We start from the raw sequence: 16,357 nt of genomic DNA, 5'->3' as shown, positions 1-16,357 counted from the left end.
CACCTGAAGCCATCTTGATTGGAATAAAGTGGTAACACTTAAAACATTTAATTTGCAAAGGAACAAAATGAGGGGGTTCATTTTGCCATAGAAATTATGATTAGTGCTGCAGAAAGAAAAATTAGGGCACATTTTGACTTCTCAAATCCTCTTATATTTCATTAAAAAAATTCTGACATGCAGACTGAAACATGCACTTTGAATACCAGCAGCAGACTTCCCTGGTGAGCAGTAGCTTTACTACAGTGATCTAATGAGCATCTAGAGTGCTAACATTCAGAATTTATGGCAAATGTGTAACACATCTGAATGCCTTCTTGATGGAACCAAAGTAAACAAGTATTGAAAATGCAATAGGTCTCGCCCTCGTTTAAGTTAAAGCTATTCTGTTTGTAATTAGGTGGCTTTTTAGCTTTGCTTTTATTAGTGTTTTTCAAACTATCATATACATAACATGCATATGTATGCATATATGTATATGTATATGTATGCATGCATTTATATTTGTATTTCTATAGATATGCTGATTATGTATATGCTTATATCTGTATGTATATATATTTATACACATACATATATATAAATGCATATGCATATATATGTGCATATGTGTGCGTGTAGAGAGAGGTAGAGAGGTAGAGGTGTAGAGGTAGAGAGGTAGAGGTAGAGAGGTAGAGGTAGAGAGGTAGAGAGTAGTAGAGAGAGAGGTAGAGAGAGGTAGAGAGTAGAGGATGAGTAATTGAGAATAGAGAGTGAGTAGTAGACAGTAGTAGAGAGTAGTAGAGTGAGTAGTAGAGAGTGAGTAGTAGAGAGGAGTAGAGAGCAGTAGAGAGTGAGTAGTAGAGTGAGTAGTAGTGAGTAGTAGAGAGTGAGTAGTAGAGAGTGAATAGTAGAGAGTGAGTAGTAGAGTGAGTAGTACAGAGTAGTTGAGAGTGAGTAGTAGAGAGTGAGTAGTAGAGTGAGTAGTAGAGAGTGAGTAGTAGAGTGAGTAGTAGGGAGTAGCAGAGAGAGAGTAGGAGGGAGTAGTAGTAGAGCGTGCGTAATAGAGGGCAGTGGAGTAGTGGAGACTGAGTAGTAGAGAGTGAGTAGTAGGGAGCAGTAGAGAGTGAGTATTAGAGTGAGTAGTAGAGAGTAGTAGAGAGCGAGTAGTAGAAAGCAAGTAGTAGAGAGTAGTAGAGAGTGAGTAGTAGTAGGGAGTAGTAGATTAGTAGAGAGTGAGTAGTAGAGAGTCGGTAGTAGAGGGTAGTGGAGTAGTGGAGACTGAGTAGTAGAGAGTAGTAGAGAGTGAGTAGTAGAGTGAGTAGTAGAGAGTAGTAGATAGTGAGTAGTAGAGAGAGTAGTAGAGAGTGAGTAGTAGTGAGAGTAGAGAGTAGTAGAGTAGTAGAGACTGAGTAGTGGAAAGTGAGTAGTAGAGAGTAGTAGAGAGTGAGTAGTAGAGAGTGAGTAGTAAGAGAGTGAGTAGTAGAGAGAGAGTAGTAGAGAGTGGTAGAGAGTGAGTAGTAGAGTAGTAGAGAGTGAGTGGTAGAGAGTAGTAGAGTGAGTAGTAGAGAGTAGTAGAGAGTGAATAGTAGAGAGAGTAGTAGAGTAGTAGAGAGTGAGTAGTAGAGAGAGTAGTAGAGAGTAGTAGAGTAGTAGAGAGTGAGTAGTAGAGAGTGAGTAGTAGAGATTAGTAGAGAGCGAGTAGTAGAGAGTGAGTAGTGGAGAGTGAGTAGTGGAGAGTAGCAGAGTGTGAGTAGTAGAGAGTCAATAGTAGAGAGTGAGTAGTAGAGAGAGAGTAGTAGAGAGTGAGTAGTAGAGAGAGAGTAGTAGAGAGTGAGTAATAGAGTAGTAGAGAGTGAGTGGTAGAGAGTAGTAGAGAGTAGTAGAGAGTGAGTAGTAGAGAGTAGTAGAGAGAGTAGTAGGGAGTCAGTAGTTTAATTTAAAAGGAACACAATGAGGGGGTTCATTTTGCCATAGAAATTATGATTAGTGCTGAAAAAAGATAAATTACGGCACATTTTGATTGGCTTCTCAAATCCTCTTTTATTTCATTAAAAAATTCTGACATGCAGACTGAAACATCCACTTTCAATACCACCAGCAGACTTCCCTGGTGAGCAGTAGCTTTACTACAGTGATCTAATAAGCAACTAGAGTGCTAACATTTCGAATTTATGGCAAATGTGTGACATATCTGAATGCCTTCTTGATGGAATCAATGTAAAAACCTGAAAGTATTTCCTACTGAGGAGACTGTAGTAAATGAGGAAATTATGAAACTTCATAACAAATAAGTCTCCCAAGATGGCCACCAGAGACAAAAGAGCCCAAATGTAGCACAAATATCACCCAGATGTAGCCCAAGTTTAGCCCAATGACAAAATGTCCCAGAGTGTTCTAAATAACAACTGGAGCGCTAACAGTCTTACTTATGACAAAAGTATGGCACACCTGAAGCCACCTTGATTGGAATAAAATGGTAACACTTAAAACATTTTATTTGCAAAGGAACAAAATGAGGGGGTTCATTTTGCCATAGAAATTATGATTAATGCTGCAGAAAGAAAAATTAGGGCATATTTTGACTTCTCAAATCCTCTTCTATTTCATTAAAAAATTCTGACATGAAGACTGAAACATGCACTTTGAATACCAGCAGCAAACTTCCCTGGTGAGCAGTAGCTTTACTACAGTGATCTAATAAGCAACTAGAGTGCTAACATTCTGAATTTATGGCAAATGGGTGACACATCTGAATGCCTTCTTGATGGAATCAAAGTAAAAACCTGAAAGTATTTCCTACTGAGGAGACTGTAGTAAATGAGGAAATTAGGAAACTTTATAACAAATAAGTCTCACAAGATGGCCACCAGAGACAAAAGAGCCCAAATGTAGCACAAATATCACCCAGATGTTGCCCAAGGATAGCCCAATGACAAAATGTCCCAGAGTGTTCTAAATAACAACAGTTTTACTTATGACAAAAGTATGGCACACCTGAAGCCATCTTGATTGGAATAAAGTGGTAACACTTAAAACATTTAATTTGCAAAGGAACAAAATGAGGGGGTTCATTTTGCCATGGAAATTATGATTAATGCTGCAGAAAGAAAAATTAGGGCACATTTTGACTTCTCAAATCCTCTTCTATTTCATTAAAAAAAATTGTTTTACTACACAGTGATCTAATGAGCAACTAGAGTGCTGCCATTCAGAATTTATGGCAAATGTGTGATACATCTGAATGCCTTCTTGATGGAACTAAGTAAACAATCATTGAAAATGCAATAGGTCTCGCCCTCGTTAAAGTTAAAGCAATTCTGTTTGTAATTAGGTGGCTTTTTAGCTTTGCTTGTATTAGTGTTTTTCAAACTTTCATGTACATAACATGCATATGTATGCATATATGTACATGTGTATGTATGCATGCATTTATATTTGTATTTATATAGATATGCAGATCATGTATATGTTTATATATGTATGTATATTATCTACTGGCGGTCGCCAGTAGATAGTTATAGTTAGGACCGTGTTTCCATAGGAAATCCGCAACATTCTATTTGGAATAACTTTGGCAACGGTTGACGAATCCTCGCAAAATTTTCAAAATAGGTGGGGCGCTCCGCTCTGCTCCTACCCTGAAAGTCTCGGGGTCATTCGTCAAGCGGGGGCCGAGAAAAAAGGGGGGTCCCAAAACACGTTTTCCCAATGCATTTTTCCATAGGGACCTTTAGTCCAAGGTACAGCCCGAACGGCTGAACAGAATTACTTGAAATTTGGCAGAGAGGTAGTACTCAGGTCAGGGAAGTGCTTTTTAAAGGTCTGGTGTCAATCTGTTCAGTAGTTCCTGAGAAAATCAAAAGTAAAATCATATATATATGTTGGCGGAGCCTAACCACACATCTCATCCTGAGATCTGATTGGCTGTCAGCACTTCATCCAAGAAGTGTTGGCAGCCATCTTGGGACCAATATACATGATAGCACCTCATTAAAAATCACTGCAGTTAATAGAAGGTTTTAAGACTTTAGTTACATTATAAATCATTTGTTGATGGTACCATACTCATTTTAGGAATTGTGGTATGTTCTAAGGTGATTTCACCATGTGAAAAAGCCTTCTGCTGGGATATCATGATTGAGAGAAAAATATTTTCTCATGCTTTTCCCACAGAGGTTTGGAAGGTGATCTATCAGCTAAACTGAGAGCATATTTTCTGTAAATTCATATTATCTTTCTCAGTCATGTGAGAATGAAGTCTGACATTCTCAGTAAAACATGTACATCCAACAAGGGCAGAGACTGTCAGTTGATTCCTTTGTGTTCTACTGCAGCTTCCCAGAGTGTTCCAAAGAACAACTAGAGCGCGAACAGTCCTACTTATGATAAACGTATGGCACACCTGAAGCCATCTTGCTTGGATTAAAGTGGTAAATCTTAAAACATTTAATTTAAAAAGGAACAAAATGAGGGGATTCATTTTTCCATAAAAAGTATGATTAGTGCTGCAGAAGGAAAAATTAGGGCACATTTTGAGTGACTTCTCAAATCCTCTTCTATTTCATTAAACAATTCTGACATGCAGACTAAAACATGCACTTTCAATACCAGCAGCAGTTTTCCCTGGTGAGCAGTAGCTTTACTACAGTGATCTAATGAGCAAAAAGAGTGTTAACATTCTGAATTTATGGCAAATGTGTGACAAATCTGAATGCCTTCTTGATGGAATCAAAGTAAAAAACTGAAAGTATTTCCTACTGAGGAGACTGCAGTAAATGAGGAAATTAGGAAACTTCATAACAAATAAGCCTCCCAAGATGGCCACCAGAGACAAAAGAGCCCAAATGTAGCCCAAATATCACCCAGATGTAGCCCAAGTATAGCCCAATGACAGAATGTCCCAGAGTGTTCTTAAAAACAACTAGAGCACTTACTGTCTTCATTATGACAAAAGTATGGCACACCTGAAGCCATCTTGATTGGAATAAATTGGTAACACTTAAAACATTTAATTTAAAAAGGAACACAATGAGGGGGTTCATTTTGCCATAGAAATTACGATTAATGCTGAAGAAAGAAAATGAGGGCACCTTTTGAGTGACTTCTCAAATCCTCTTCTATTTCATTAAAAAATTCTGACATGCAGACTGAAACATGCACTTTTAATACCAGGAGCAGACTTCCATGGTGAACAGTAGTTTTACTACAGTGATCTAATGAGCAACTAGAGTGCTAACATTCAGAATTTATGGCAAATGTGTGACATATCTGAATACCTTCATGATGGAATCAAAGTAAAAAACTGAAAGCATTTCCTACTGAGGAGACTGCAGTACATGAGGAAATTAGGAAACTTCATAACAAATAAATCTCCCAAAATGGCCACCGGAGACAAAAGAGCCCAAATGTAGCCCAAAATCACCCAGATGTAGCCCAAATATAGCCCAATGACAGAAGTGTGCAAAACACTTATTATTTTGTGTTTTTGCAGTGTTATATAGTGCAGACTTGTCAGGTATTGGAGTGCTTTACATGAGCATTGGTTACATCACACAAGAACAAATTCATTTTGGATGTAGACATGGGGAGACTAAGTGATTTGACCAGAATCACAGAATGTCGAGCTGAAGCAGAAACTCCAACCTGGTCCCCAGTTGCAAAGTCTGCAGTTCTGGAAGTAACACCACCTCCTCTCCCCTAAGTGCAACATTTAATCAAGTGGTCAACTGGATAAAAAAACATAAAGATAACAAATAATTTAAAAGTGCTTTGTCGCTATTTGAAAACTCAGAAAATATGTCCTTATTTTAGTCTTTTAGAGCACTAACCATAATTTTGATGCCAATAAGACCCTCTCATATATGTAATTTCTAAAGGAAATGCTCTAGGTATTACAGTTTTTATTACATCAAGATGACGTCAGGCGTTCCACACTTTTGTAATAAATATAGAATGTTAGCAATCTAGTTGTTCATTAGGATATTGTTGAGAGGCAGAGGCCAGGGGCACGGACTCTGAAAATTGAAGGCAGGTAGGAGGGTGCAAAGGCAACAATTTAACCACACTGAGCAGGCAGGAAGGGCCGTGGCAGCACAACAGACTATGGAGGGCAGTGGAAAGGGGGGCAGGGGCAACAAACCAACAATACAGGACTTGCAAGAGAGGCTGTGGCAATGTAATAGACCATTGTGGGCAGAAGGAAGAGGCAATGGTAGTACAACTATACATGCCAACAGACCCGATTCAGCCAGGAAACGTCCAATGTTTTTAAGCTCAAATGGGCTTGATTTGATCTGTCTCCTGTCTACAATCTCCTCTTTTTCAATGTAACTCTTAGGGGAAAATCAATACCCCAGCTTTTTTCAAAATCTCCCTCTTACCAAGTTCACAATGTTCGCAAGTATGGTACATTGGATCATGGAAGGAAATGGGGTAGGGACATGGACTTGGATAACAGAGGACAGGAGGGACATGGAGAGGTGCACCAAACTGACCCTGCAGGGCAGGCATCAGGGTTTGCAGCAGCACAATACACCACACAGGGCAAGCGGGACGGGAGTGCAGCACAACAATCCATAGAAAGCAAGAGGGAGGGGACAGGACCATGCACATGGACAACAGAGAACAGAGGGGCAAGAGGCAATGGTAGCTAGCTGACCATAATGGACAGACAGGAGAGAAAGCTGCAGCATAACAGACCATAAAGGGCAGGAGGGACGGATCAGGGGCATTACAATGGAACAGACAAGCCAGGAGGGAGGGAGTAGGGGTCTGCACATGTAAACAGAGGGCTGGGGGCAAGGGGGCAGGGCAGGAGCAGCAAGATAGCCATGGAGGTCAGGCAGGATGGGCACTAGAAGCAAGATACACCATGAAGAGCATCAGTGAGACTGTGATGGCATACACACAGACCATGGAGGGAAGGTGGGAGGGGGTCAGGGGCAGCTAACTGACCACACAGGAAAGGTGGGAGGAGCCATGGCAGCACAGAGGACCATGCATGGCAAGTGGGAGGGTTAGTGGCAGCACAATGGCTATGATGGGCAAGAAGGAGGGTGCAGGGGCATGCACAAAGGACGATGGAGGATAGAAGGGAGGGTCAGGACCTGTGCACAGACAAGAAAGTTCAGGGGAAGAGGCCTCACAACAGACCGCACGGGGCAGGCAGGAGGAGCAGTTGCAGCACAACTGACCAGGGAGGGCAGAAGGGTGTGGTAGTACAATGGACCATGTGGACAGGAGGAAGAGGATAGGGGCATGGCATGTGGACAGGCAGGGTGGAGGTGGCAGGGACAGGTTACAGTCATCTGACAATGCTAGGCAGGTGGGAGGGGAGTGGCAGCTCAACAGAACACTCAGAGTAGATAGAAGTGGCAGGTCCATGGAACATGGTGAGCAAAAAGGATGGAGCAGGGGCATGCACAAAGACATCAGAGGGCAGGGGGAAGGAGAATAGGGGCAGCAAGCTAAGCACAGAGTTTAAGCAGGTGGTCAATGATGGGACATAGAATTGGGCAATGGAGAGCAGGAGGAGTGGACTGGTACATCATACTAAATTGAGGGCAGTGGCAGCACATCAGACCATGCATGGCAGGAGGGAGGAGGCTAGTCCATGGATTCACACAACAGAGGATAGGGAGGAGGGGGATGGGGCAGCAAGCTAACTGTTTAGAGAAGGCGGGTATTAGGAACTTTATTGTTTTTAAAACGTGTGTCTGTGCGAACTACTTAAAATATGAACAAGTATGCAGCATAATCACACTTTTATTCAGGAAGAAGGGGACGTTTGTGACTGTGAATCCGGGCTCACTTGGCAGAAACATCCCCTGACCCCCACCCCCTATCGCAAAATGTAATGCCCGTGAAAAGGGTAGGTGAACACAGTGTTATATAGAACATAGTCCTGAGAGCACGATTGAAAATGAAAACTAGATATAGTGTATGGTATAAACTATGCACCAAAAAGTGTGATATAAGATGAACCGGGCGTGAAATATAATATGCAATACATTGTGCGCAATGACAGATTCATTGGAGAGCGCGAGATAGCACAGGCACTAGCGCGTGCTATGCGGTATGCGCCTTGGAGTGTAATATGCACAGGGCAGTGTTGTGTAACCTAACTAGTCTCTAAAGTTGTAAAATAAAATATGTTCTGGGGAGTGTAACGTTGCATATGCACTGTGACAAAGATATGGATCCCAGATTGTAATATGTATGGCATAGCACTGTGCGTTATAACATAGGCATCGAGGAAGGCACGTTAGATGGGGCAATATAACCCGTGCGAAGACAAGTGTGGCATGACATATTCACGGGGTGGTGTTGCAGTGCACATGGGCTAGAGAGTGTCATAGCATATGCACTAGCTAATGGAATACAACACAGAGGTGTGTGGCACTCAGCAGGCAATGGTGGGTGTAACACAGCATTGGGCTCTGCCAGGAGCGCGCTGTGACTCTCAAGTGATGTTCGCCCCCTTTCCAGAGAGTAAAATAAAAAGTATTACACATCCGGCAGTGGATGTGTGTTTTATTAATCGTGAGGGGACTTTCTTGCATAGTTTTGGTCGAATTTTTGTCGAATCCCCTTTGAATGGCTTGGTGTGCATGTGTATTAAATGTGCCCGTCAATAGCTACCCATGTTTGTATAAATAAACGACAAGGGTGTCTACCGGGATTAGGCACGGTAGGGCATCAGACATGTCAGAGCTTCACTAGTGGTGTAAATACATTCCAGGTGGATTCATTGTATGCATAGTCACCTTTTAATGAATATCACGCAAATCGTCATGGTGATAGGTACGTACGGTTTGTCCAGCATGTCCTAGGTGTGTCTATAAATATATATTTTTTTTAAATAATAAATAACAGTGGCCGGCCCTGGGGATTGGGGTAAAAAAAATATAATTAGGAGACAGGCCCTGGGGGATGGGGTCATCAGGGCCAATAAATTAGAATAAGAAGGGGAACCACACAGCCCCCCTTCTTAAAAAATTAAAATGAATAAAAGACTGGCATCGTGCCGGAGGCGACGCCCCCTCCTTGCAGCACTCTGCAAACGCGCCCCCTGGCGAGTTGTAAGTTGGGGAATTAATTCCTCTTCAATACTGAGGGTCCCTGAGGGCCAACTAGCCCAACAGGCATCTCCAGTATGCACCAGGGAGCTGCGCTGCAGACAGGTGTTCTGAGGCCAAGCCCCTTTTTACACCTCTCTGCAACGCAGCTCTGTGGCGCTTACTGGAGGTACCTAGTGGTCTAGTTTGACCCTAGGGACCCTTAGGATTCAAGGGGACTTAATCTCTCAACTTAGAACAGCCACAGGGCGCGTTTACACAGTGGTGAAGGGAGGGGACGGGGCCTGAGGTGACGTGTGCAAACACGCACTATGGCACGTTTTAAATTGGGGATATAACTTCCCTTCAATACTGAGGGCACCTGGGGGCTAACTAGCCCACCAAGTGCTTCCAGTAAGCGCCACTGAGCTGCATTGCAGAGAGGTGGTCCAGGCCGTGCCACTTTTTACACCTCTCTGCATCGCAGCTCTGTGGCACTTACTGGAGGTACCTAGTGGGCTAGTTGGACCCTAGGGACCCTCAGGATTCAAATGAACTTAATCTCCCAACTAAAAATGGACACAGGGCGTGTTTACACAGTGGTGAAGGGAGGGGACGGGGCCTGAGTTAACGTGTGCAAAAACGCCCTGTGGCCTGTTTTAAGAGGTAGTTTTAATCCCCCTGCCCTATTATATACTAGGGGCTTACAGAGGAGGTCATGCTAATCACAGGGGGACCCCAACGCATAATGTTCCCTAGTGTATGTAGGTGTTTTCACTGTATTCTAAGTGTCTTTTAACATAGCACTGGCTCTAGGACTGGTTAGTCAGACTCAGTTACCACCAGTATCCGTCTGAAAAAGTTGAGGGTACAGGATGATTTTGCAACAAGGCTTCTTTCTGCTCTTCTTTTTGTTCTTTCTGCACGTTATCCTTCTTCCTGCACTTTTCTTCGTCTTTGAGGACTTCTGTTGCTTCTTTCTGCACTTCTTTTTTTTCTTTCTGTGCATTTTTTCTTCTTTCTTCACATGTCCTATCTCTGTAGGCATAGTTAGAAATTAGCATTTAAAAAACCTTTGAAATTCACAGAAAAAACCATAGGTTTCAGGCACGTTATAGTTAGGAATTAGCATTTAAAAAACCTCAGAAATTCACTGAATCAACCATAGGTTTCAGGGGTGTTATAGTTAGCTGGACTTTTCACTTGTACAAAACCATTGAAATTCCCCCGTTATAGTTAGTTCAGCTAACTATAACTCGCGCGCCCGCAATGCACTGCTGATGACGTCACATATTACATCACTCATGACATGGTCAGTGACATCACTCATGACATCACTGATGACATCTCAAATGACATCACTGATGACATCATCCTTGTGATAGAGTGGCAGACCTCCTCTCACCCTAATATAACCTTTGATACACACATTCAAAAATAGAGACTACAATTTTCAAAACAATGGACATACCAATACCAGTTACAACAACCTCTTCAGTAATTCTAAGATCCACATACACATCCACTCATTCACCAACAGTCCTATACAGTCACTCATACATGTACTCACTCATCATATGTACTCATACACCTATACATCCTGTTACACAATACCACTCATCCATAGAGTTACTCACACACATAGTCACTCATGCTAATAAAGAATCAAACATACATTTACTTGGATATACAGTTATACACGCACCACCACACTTACTTCTACGGAAACTTACACATACTTAGTCTTTTAAACAATCACTTATAGAAACACATACTTATTCATACAGGAACTCTTTCAATCTCTCACTCTCACATATACTCACTTATATACACCAATAGTCACATATACTAGTTTAAAACATATGTAGTTACTCATAAAGACACTATTGAGACAGTCATTCACTCACTAACACACCCATACACACACTCATCCACCCATACAGTCCTGCACACATGCTGTCTTCAACACATACAAACAGTGAGTCACTCATTCATGCAACTATGCACTACGTAATACCCCCCAAGGAACCATGCAGACACTCAGACTGATACTCAAAAAACCAACTAATAACCTATATAGACACCCATGTAGCTACTCACCAACCCATGCAGCCACTTATACACAAAGTGAGAGACTGATACAGATATTTACATATTTAAACATTACTCACTAAGCCATGTATTCACTATGATACACTTAATCAGTCAGTTACACAATCAATTTTTCAAAAACAAATCATCCATTTAGATACTTATATACCCATTTATTCTTCCATCGACCTTGAGATATACATATATAAAACATATTTAATTTTCAGAAAAACACACATTCACTGGATGATGTCATCAGTGATGTCATCAGTGATGTCATTTGAGATGTCATCAGTGATGTCATGAGTGATGTCACTGACCATGTCATGAGTGATGTAATATGTGACGTCATCAGCAGTGCATTGCGGGCGCGCGAGTTATAGTTACCTGAACTAACTATAACGGGGGAATTTCAATGGTTTTGTACAAGTGAAAAGTCCAGCTAACTATAACACCCCTGAAACCTATGGTTTTTTCAGTGAATTTCTGAGGTTTTTTAAATGCTAATTCCTAACTATAACGTGCCTGAAACCTATGGTTTTTTTTGTGAATTTATATATATACACATACATATATATATAAATGCATATGCATATATATGCATATATATATATATATGCATATGTGTGCGTGTAGAGAGAGGTAGAGAAAGGTAGAGAGGAAGAGGTGTAGAGGTAGAGGAGGAGAGGTAGAGGTAGAGGTAGAGAGGTAGAGGTAGAGAGGTAGAGGTAGAGAGGTAGAAAGGTAGAGAGTAGTAGTAGAGAGAGGTAGAGTGAGGTAAAGAGGTAGAGAGGTAGCGAGTGGAGAGTGGATAATAGAGAGTAGAGAGTGAGTAGTAGAGTAGGAGAGAGTAGGAGAGAGTAGCAGAGAGTGAGTAGTAGAGAGTAGTAGAGTGAGTAGTAGAGAGTGAGCAGTAGAGAGTAGTAGAGAGTGAGTAGTAAAGCGAGTAGTATAGAGTAATAGAGAGTAGTAGAGAGTGAGTAGTAGAGAGTAGTAGAGAGTGAGTAGTAGAGAGTGAGTAGCAGACAGAGAGCAGTAGAGAGTGAGTAGTAGAGGGAGTAGTAGAGAGTAGTAGAGAGAGAGTAGTAGAGAGTGAGTAGGAGAGAGTAGTAGAGAGGGAGTAGTAGAGAGTGAGGAGTAGAGAGAAAGTAGTAGAGAGAGAGTAGTAGAGAGTGAGTAGTAGAGAGTAGTAGAGAGTGAGTAGTAGACAGTGAGTAGCAGAGAGTAGTGGAGTAGTAGAGAGTGAGTAGTAGAGAGTAGTAGAGAGTGAGTAGTAGAGTGAGTATTAGAGAGTAGTAGAGTGAGTAGTAGAGAGTAGGAGAGAGCAAAAAGTAGAGAGTGTGTAGTAGATAGTGAGTAGTAGAGAGTGAGTAGTAGAGAGAGTAGTAGAGAGTGAGAAGTAGAGAGAGTAGTAGAGAGTAGTTGAGATTGAGTAGTAGAGAGTGAGTAGTGGAGAGTGAGAAGTAGAGAGTAGTAGGTAGCGAGTAGTAGAGAGCGAGTAGTAGAGAGAGAGTAGTAGAGAGTGGTAGAGAGAGAGTAGTAGAGAGTGAGTACTAGAGAGTGAGTAGTAGTGAGAGAGTAGTAGATAGTGAGTAGTAGAGTAGTAGAGAGTGAGTGGTAAAGAGTAATAGAGAGTAGTAGAGAGTAGTAGAGAGTGAGTAGTAGAGAGAAGTAGAGAGCGAGCAGTATAGAGTGAGTAGTAGAGAGTGAAAAGTATAGAGTGAGTAGTAGAGAGTGAGTAGTAGAGAGTAGTAGAGTGAGTAGTAGAGAGTGAGTAGTAGAGAGAGAGTAGTAGAGAGCGAGTAGTAGACTGTGAGCAGTAGAGAGTGAGTAGTAGAGAGTAGTAGAGTGAGTAGTAGAAAGTAAGTAGTAGAGAAAGATAGTAGAGAGTGAATAGTAGAGTAGTAGAGAGTGAGTGGTAGAGAGTAGTAGAGTGAGTAGTAGAGAGTATTAGAGAGTGAGTAGTAGAGAGTAATAGTAGAGAGTAGTATTGAGTAGTAGAGAGTAGTAGAGAGTGAGTAAAAGAGAGTAGTAGCGAGTGAGTAGTAGAGAGTAGAAAAGTTGCAGAGAGTGAGTAGTAGAGAGTGAGTAGTAGAGAGTAGTGGAGTAGTAGAGAGTGAGTAGTAGAGAGTAGTAGAGAGTGAGCAGTAGAGTGAATATTAGAGAGTAGTAGAGTGAGTAGTAGAGAGTAGTAGAGAGCAAGAAGTAGAGAGTGTGTAGTAGATAGTGAGTAGTAGAGAGTAGCAGAGAGTGAGTAGTAGAGAGAGTAGTAGAGAGTGAGAAGTAGAGAGACTAGTAGAGAGTAGTAGAGTAGTAGAGAGTGAGTAATAGAGTGAGTAGTAGAGAGTAGTTGAGATCGAGTAGTAGAGAGCGAGTAGTAGAGAGTGAGTAGTAGAGAGTAGTAGAGAGAGAGTAGTAGAGAGTGAGTAGTAGAGAGTGAGTAGTAGAGAGAGAGTAGTAGAGAGTGAGTAGTAGAGAGTACTAGTGTGAATAGTAGAGAGTGAGTGGTAAAGAGTAATAGAGAGAAGTAGAGTGAGTAGTAGAAAGCAGTAGAGAGTGAGTAGTAGAGAGAGTAGTAGAGAGTAGTAGAGTAGTAGAGAGTGAGTAGTAGAGAGTGAGTAGTAGTGAGTAGTAGAGAGTATTAGAGAGCGAGTAGTAGAGAATGAGTAGTAGAGAGTAGAAGAGAGCGAGTAGTAGAGAGTAAGTAGTAGAGAGTGAATAGTAGAGAGTGAGTAGTAGAGAGTGAGTAGTAGAGAGTACTAGTGTGAGTAGTAGAGAGTGAGTAGTAGAGAGAGAGTAGTAGAGAGTGAGTAGTAGAGAGTGAGTAGTAGAAAGTAGTAGAGTGAGTAGTCGAAAGTGAGTAGTAGAGAGAGAGTAGTAGAGAGTAGTAGAGAGTGAGTAATAGAGTAGTAGAGAGTGAGTGGTAGAGAGTAGTAGAGTGAGTAGTAGAGAGTATTAGAGAGTGAGTAGTAGAGCGTGAATAGTAGAGAGTAGTAGAGAGTGAGTAGTAGAGAGTAGTAGAGAGTGGGTAGTAGAGAGTAGTAGAGAGTGAGTAGTAGAGAGTGAGTAATAGAGAGTGAGTAGTAGAGTAGTAGAGAGTAGTCAGTCAGTGTCTGTCAGTCAGTGTCAGTCAGTCAGGGTCAGTCAGTCAGTCAATCAGTGTCAGTGTCAGTCAATGTCAGTCAATCAGTGTCGGTCAGCCAGTCAGTCAGTGTCAGTCAGTCAGTGTCAGTCAATCAGTGTCTGTCATTGTAAGTCAGTCAGTGTCAGTCAATCAGTGTCAGACAGTGTCAATGTCAGTCAGTCATTGTCAATCAGTGTCAGACAGTGTCAATGTCAGTCAGTCAGTGTCAGTCAATCAGTGTCAGTCAGTGTCAATCTGTCAGTGTCAGTCAGTCAGTGTCAGTCAGTGTCAGTCAGTCAGTTTCAGCTAGAGCAGTTCTGCTGACCTAGTTCTCTGGCTCTAAAGCAGCTCTGCTGACCTTGTTCTCTCCCTCTAAAGCAGCTCTGCTGACCTGGTTTCTCTGGCTCTACAGCAGGTCTGCTGACCTGGTTGTATAACACACAAAATGGATAAGGGGGGTCCAAGGGAACAGATTTAAAGACCTGTGAGAAGTTTCATTCCCCTAATACGTAATATGCAACACACAAACATAAACTCTCGGGTCTGAGCAACTTTAGAACTAGAGCATGAAAGGAGAGATACTATAGTAAAGCTGTGTCTAAAATGACAGTGAACAAATCAGAAAGGAAAGGAATCCCTTTAAGGATGAATGCCCTCCCTCACTCACCCGAAGGTGACATTCTTCATCATTTAGGCTTTCTCCTCTCAGTGGGAAAACCTAGTCCCACTGAGGGCTACAACCACCGCACTGAGAAGTGGGAGCTCAGGGATGTTTTTGTTTAAGATTTTAGGATACTCAGATCCCAAAGATGAGCACTAATGTGAGAAGAGGGTGCAGCGCAAAGACATTCAAAAGTGTGTGAAGTGTGAGCTAAAACTGGCTAGCGCTATTGAAAAAATTATTTTTATTGACTCATTAGCCCTGCCAGAGATAAAAAACAGTGCAAAGCAGTTACTATTGAAAACTGCTAGATGACAAGGGTCAACATGTTTCAGCCAATGACCATCTCAAAAGTATGTGTGGCTTTCATCAGGACCAAAAAACAAAGCTGCTGCTAGAAAGTGTTACACACGTGCAAATAAAGTTTGAAAAAAAGACCAAACCAGTTAATGCTTTAGCGGATACAATCTCGCTGGAACTTGTCTGAAAATAAGAAGACACATATAGAAAAAGTAAATCTCCAAAACTCATTAGTTAACAGTCAAGTTTGAAACACTGGTATATGTGGCTCAAACATAGTACTTATGTCCAAACTGTTAGAAAGCTCTAGTAAAAAGACTCACCCAATCTGTGGGACAAGTGAGCCTACCTCAACCTGGTTACAACTCAGGGAAGGGAGCCCCGCTCTGTGAAAATCAGCAAGTGTAACCTAATCAGTATAATTTACTTGCTCAATAGTGCCATGAAAAGTGAAGAATCTCAGTAATGTCCAACAGACTAAAACGGACTCAAAACGACATAGAGTGTTATAACGATGTCACTCCCCTTACATCCTGGAAGTGTATGTACATAAACCACTTGTTAAGATTTTACAAAAGTGGTCAAGGACGAGGAAAGTCAAGTGTCTGAAAATTACGAACTCATGTTCAAGCCAAGAATCTATACACCGAAAGACTACACCATGACCAAACACAGCGACAATTATCAATAACTTAAACCGAATCATCAAGCAGAAACTCACTAAAATGCATATCAACACACTCACCTCTCCGTCGGTACTCCGTCGATGTACAGAGATTGCAACCGGAGGAACCGACGGGGTGGGAAAAGTGAGAATAAATACCCAAACACTGATGGCTCCGAATGGAGAAATGAGGACCCCATAGGTGTCTATCCTGACTGCCTGCATTCGTGAAGGGACATAAGGACCCCATAGTCGTCTTGCTGTAATGCCTGTCTCTGGCAGGACGCTGGTGACTTAATAAAGCAGTGTACAGCAAAGCGCGCATGCGCACTAGGATGCATTTGTACCATAGAGTTTTGTTAGCGAAGCCCGACCAGAGACAGCAATGATTGTTTATCTGTAGCCTAGCAACGAGAACATATAGTTTTTTCAGAAGACGATACAAACCGGAACACAAGCTTTATTAGTCAATGGGCACA

This window comes from Triturus cristatus, chromosome 2_2 (genome assembly GCF_964204655.1).
Source record: "Triturus cristatus chromosome 2_2, aTriCri1.1, whole genome shotgun sequence".
NCBI classification, from domain to species: Eukaryota; Metazoa; Chordata; class Amphibia; order Caudata; family Salamandridae; genus Triturus; species Triturus cristatus.
The sequence above is the reverse complement of the archived record's forward strand: the minus strand, read 5'-3'. Positions refer to the sequence as shown.